Below are 5,860 nucleotides of genomic sequence, written 5' to 3'. Positions count from 1 at the left end.
TTGTGTCACGTGGAACAACTCATTTGTCCTATTTTTGTAATATATGAATGGATGTCATTTTCCTTCAAAATAAAAATAATATGTGACTCGCGCTACACAAGTGAACATAATCCAGGTTACAATGCAATGCTTCCGGGATCCGCTGCAGTTCCAGTGCAACGACCGTCTTGATGCTTTTGAAAATTGAAAATTTGAAAATTTCAACAACAACAAAATCACTCGGAGCCTGGTCGATGTGAGATATTGTTAGCAGGGGTGAAGTAACGGTGAAGCAGCCACTAGTTCACACTTCCATAACTCCTACTTCTTCTCTCACACAAAATGAAGCAAATCTCTTTCTAGACGTGTTGGCTGATCATTTGGCCTACATTGAAGAGGAAATCTTGTCATTTGTGGTTTGGGTTTTTAAATATATATCGTGTGTGACACGTCCTGGAACTTGTCTGGCACACCTTGTATACTTTAAACCTGGGTGTGTGAGTCCACTTCTTCACGGATTATTTATTTGTCTTTCTCACTTAAAGGAAAAACAAATCTTATGGGGGGGGGGGGGGGGGGGGCTCTCTCTCTTTGGCTAGATGTTGGCCATTAAGTTCAGTTCGCATACAGCAATATAATCCATCATTGGTAATATTTAAATTTAGAAACTAAGATTACAGACTAACAACAGTTCACAACAAACCCAACGGAACAAAAAAAAAAAAAAGCTCAACAAAGGTGCATGCATTTTGGAAATAGAATAGACACATGGTATTAAATTATTTGGACTTTAACTGTAAAACCAGCACTCTGTCATCGCACCACATGATTGAATGATGTTTTTAAAAATAAGATAATAGCATTTGGGATTTGAATTGGAAATTGTGATGTCGTCGCAAAAAGAGAGAGCCAAAAAGTAAAAATACAACCAAAAAAACAACCTCTCAACCTCAGTTAAAGTTTTCCAAAACCTCAGTTGAGTTTTCAGTGGCCTACAATTAAGTTTAGAAGTGGACGAATAAAATACACGTGTTTTGGTGCACTTTTGGGAGGCACATGAAAAGTAAAATATGATATAGTACAAGTAGTAAATTGGAGGGGAAAAAAAATCTTCATTTGTGCCACACTCTTCCAATTCTCAGAAAACTGTCGGGGCTGACAATCTTAAATCTTAAACCTGTTCGTTATTTGCAAATTTTACAACAGTGAGTTCGTTAGAGCCACAAACTCTCTGATTGTGCACTGAAACATAACGTTAACTAATTAAGAAGCTCCTGCTCCTGCTGGACACAAATAGGGTAGCAAATGGTTTTGTTAAGTGTTTGTGTTAATTACTCCTCCCTTCCTTAGCTTTGAGGCAATTAAAGTGGAAAAATGAGGCAATACTGGACTGATGGACCCAGGTAGTGTCACAGGTCACCAGGATAAAGGCTGCAAATACTCGACTCACCCTAGATGCTGGAAACCTACAATGTGCTATTGTCATTGAGTAAATGGGAAAAGGGAAAAGGCCCAGCACTGAGCCCTGAGGGACACTTCCGTCGAAAGGTTTGGACAAGGATGTCTCCCCCCATTCACTATCAACTTCACACTTAATCGAACCGTACATGTGATGCAAAAAGGTCCTATGACCTACAGCAACCTCAAAGACACTTGACAAGTAGTTTCCCGTTTTTTCAAGGTGTTCAAAATCACATTTTAATATGTAACATGTAATGTTCCCCAGCTGTAATTATGACATCTTCTTGGCTCAATCTTTGTATGCTATGAAAACATTTTGACAGTCGTCCTGTGTTTTAGTCCTGCCTGTTGTTTGTAGCTTCTGGAAGCATGCAGTGTGGAGGCAGAATGAGCAGCCAGAAGGCATGAATAAATCTGCCTCTTCAGTCTCGACACCTGTAACACCAGATTCATTACTTAGTGAAATACTATTGACGTTTTCCAGTAACTGCTTTCATGCATCAATGCTGGACCATTTGAGTGCAACAGAGACAAGTGCGATATTCCTTAAAGGGGAAGTCAAATCAAAAACTTTTTTTTTTTGTTGACATTATGTTCTATGTACCCCCGCCAGTCTACACAAGGCATTCTGATCAAAATTTTGTTTGTAAAATATGAATTAAGCACCAAAATCCACAACAGGGGGTGGCCATTTTGCCACTTGCTGTCGACTGAAAATGACATCACAGTTGGAAGAGGCAAAATGGCCGCCTCCAAGATAGATAGAGATACAAATTTTACTTTTACATATTGTAAATAAAATGTTTGGTTTGACTTCTACTTTAAGAACATTAAAATGCTGTTAAAAAAATCTGCCAATTTGTATCCATCATGGGGGGGTGGTGGTCATTTTGCCAGTTGCTGTCGACTGAAAATGACATCACAGTTCAGGGCTTTGGTAGCAACGGCTCACCTGTTGTCTGAGTTTGGTCATGTGATGTTCACAAACTGAGCCGTAATTGGTCGTTGAGAGAGAGAGAGAGAGAGAGAGAGAGAGAGAGAGAGAGAGAGATGAGAGAGAGAGAGAGAGAGAGAGAGAGAGAGAGAGAGAGAGAGAGAGAGAGAGAGAGAGAGAGAGAGAGAGAGAGAGAGATGAGAGAGAGAGAGAGAGAGAGAGAGAGAGAGAGAGAGAGAGAGAGAGAGAGAGAGACCCTAAGTAGCTAAGTTTCATCATTATTCACAAATCTGTTTACAACAGTGGGGGAAAGAGCTTTTTGCAATGTGGCCCTGGTTGATCTCTTATACTCTACTGCCACCTGCTGGCCGTTTTTGTAATAACTGCCATTGCTTCGAGCATTCTCTTCAGTTCAGAGGCAGCATCAAAGCCTTCTGTATGCTTTAATGTAAAAAAATAATAATTAAAAAAAAACATCTAAATACATCTTTGGGAGCATGGTAATATTTTAAATAGAACGTATTTCAATGTTTTGGGGAGCAAATGAGTTAAGAACATTGAAATTCTGTTTTTTAACAATTTTCTGTACAGTGAGGGTTTCTGTAAAGGAACGTTTTTTGAACAAATTGGAGGTCGACCTGTGTCTCTAGTATGAAATCATAATGTCTGCATTTACTCCTCATATAACAATATCTCACGCTCACAAACCAGAAGTCTGGCATAGTACCAAAACTGCAACATGGCGCCACAGGGCATCCAAACTGCAAGAAAAAGCAAAAGTAGAAAGAAGAGGAACGAGTACGGCAATTACAGAAGGAGAAAGAAGTCAGGTTACCTGGTAATTACACTGCAGTAGCAAATTCGTCCCCTTTGTGGTTATTGTTGTGCTAAATGACTTGTGAGACATGTTATGCAAACACTCAACACAACCGGTTGCTTTTCCATTTGTGTCCAACTACCGCACGAGCTTCAGACCGCTCCCTAATTGGCTGTCATTACATTTCACGTCTCAATCACGGAGTACTAGACTCCTAACACAGTAGCATGTTTATATTTAAATTACATTGACAAATAATGAAAGTTGAGTATTGACATCCTCCGATTCCCAAGGGTTATTATTAGCGATGGGAAAATGAAGCTTCATGATCCTCTTGCAATATTTTTTTACTCCTCGAGATGGTGCTCTTGATTTACAGATAAAAGTAAAAGAAATTCATGACATTTCCCAAGATTTCGTTTAGTCTTGTAAAGCGAGAGCTCCACATAGGATGCAGGGGACCATAGCACAGCTTGATTGGCTCGCGCGATTGGCTCGTGCTGTCTTCAGCCACAACAAACCAGATACACAATGCGTGAGAATCAATGACAACGTGTCTCCTTGTATTTTTCCTCCTCATCCTCTATCTCTTGTAGTCAGGCCGCAGAGCTTCATTGTGGCTCATACAATGTTTTTCTTTTATAGTGCAATACAATACATGTGAGACTGTGTTTCATGCCGTCCAGAAGGGAAACAAATCATTAGTGCCACATTTAAATGCTTTTCAAATAGCTCCCATATGACGTACCGTGGTATTTAGTAGTGGAACTAAACAGAATCCGGTGACCCTCATTTACCTGTGTGGAGCGCCGCACTTTGGGAGTGGATTAAAAAATTGTGTTCCTCTTCCTTATTGACATAGCAGCTGACAATTATGACCTAATATCTTTGTGATTTAATTGTCACAAAGGACTGAAGATAAGACCTTGCATACCTTTCCTGATACATCAATTTTAATTAAATGCTTTTTTGACATGCTACAGAAATTTGTCGTCATATGTGGAATCATGTGTGATGAGTTTCCACACACCTATGACAGGGGCCAAATTGTATTCAAATGTATTGTCCTGGCTGAGCTTGATGCTACATTTACATTTTGCATAGTCATCCATATTGAAAATACAGAATCAGATTTGACAGTAACACACAAAAAAAGGACATATCTTACAAATCACATCAAATTAAATGCTTTATTGGCAAAATGCATTTTAATATTACTGCAGCTTTCTACACAATTTATATATGTGGGGAAAAAACAACTATGATAACATTGTGCACTCTAAAAACAGTTGGGTCAAAAATAACACAACAATGGGTAAACAATGGACCGATCCTCTACTTGGGTCAATTTGACCCAACTTTGAGTCAAGAAATGGGTCTTTTAGTGTAAAACAACTCATAAATATTGGTCAGATCCTTTACTTGGGTAAAAAAAAAAAAATAAAGGTCATTTTGTATAAAACAAGCCAGAAAGTGACCCATAAAGTGGATCGGTCCATTTTTTTATCCATAATTGGGTTACTTTTGACCCAACAGTTTTTAGAGCGTGTTCAATTGGTAACATGAAATGAATTAGACCAATATCACCACTTAGTGGACAAACTATTACATAGCAGCAAAAAGTGGACTTTGGTGAGTTGTGTCAGGAATGTTCCAGGACTGGTGTCACAAACGTGACATTTTAAACTGCAAACTCGACGTTTTCCCTTTTAAAGTAATACAACTTGATTCTAATGCTTTCTCTGTCAATCTCTTTATGGATTCTTCACAGCCATCTTGATGTAGCCCACATTTTCAAAACTGGCCCCCTCTTGACTCTTTAAACTTGCAAAAGCGCAAATTAAAATCACTTAAAAGAAAAAAAAAAAAATATATATATATATATATATATATATATATATATATATATATATATATGGGAGAATGCAATATATCTGTTTGTCCATTTACAGTGTCAGTGATATGGGTTGTCTCAAGGTTTTAATGGAAACTAACAAAATAAAATGAAAAAAAAAAAAAAAAAAAACCTTGTTAAAGAAATAAAATAATATTTTTTTTATGAAAACTAACTGAAACTACAAAATATATATATAAAATATAATTTGTAAAACTAACTCTAACTATAATTAGAGCCAAAATGTTCCTTAATTTTCAACTTTTTCTATTAACATCAAGCTTTCAGGGGTTTATTTTAAATGTATTTATTTCAGTATTGCTGTACATCCAAACAGAAGACGGAATGTCAAACAGTTATAGTTTGCGTTATTACACAATGCTTAGTGACCGTTTTTTTTTTTCATCTTGCACATTACAAATGCTCCATAAAAATAACAAAAAACTAATACTAAAATTAAAACTAACTGAATTTAGTAAAACAAAAGTAAAAAAAAAAAAAAAAAAAGTAGGCCTAACTCTAATGAAAAATCGAAAGCTCTTATAACAGGAAGCATATAAATGGCTGATAAGCGTTTGTGTCTGAGCGCAACCCACTTGACTGAGCAGAAAACTACATTTGTTTACTTTTATTATTTATATTGATTTCATGCATTCCCAAAATGGTTCAGATATAATTTTAAACAAGAGTGATGATTTCTTATTGTTTCCAGTAATATGACAAATATTCAGCAGTAACAATTGTGGTGCAGTTTCTCTTTAATTACAGTACATAC

This window comes from Vanacampus margaritifer, chromosome 16, assembly GCF_051991255.1.
Source record: "Vanacampus margaritifer isolate UIUO_Vmar chromosome 16, RoL_Vmar_1.0, whole genome shotgun sequence".
Lineage (NCBI taxonomy): Eukaryota > Metazoa > Chordata > Actinopteri > Syngnathiformes > Syngnathidae > Vanacampus > Vanacampus margaritifer.
Note: the sequence above shows the minus strand (reverse complement) of the source record.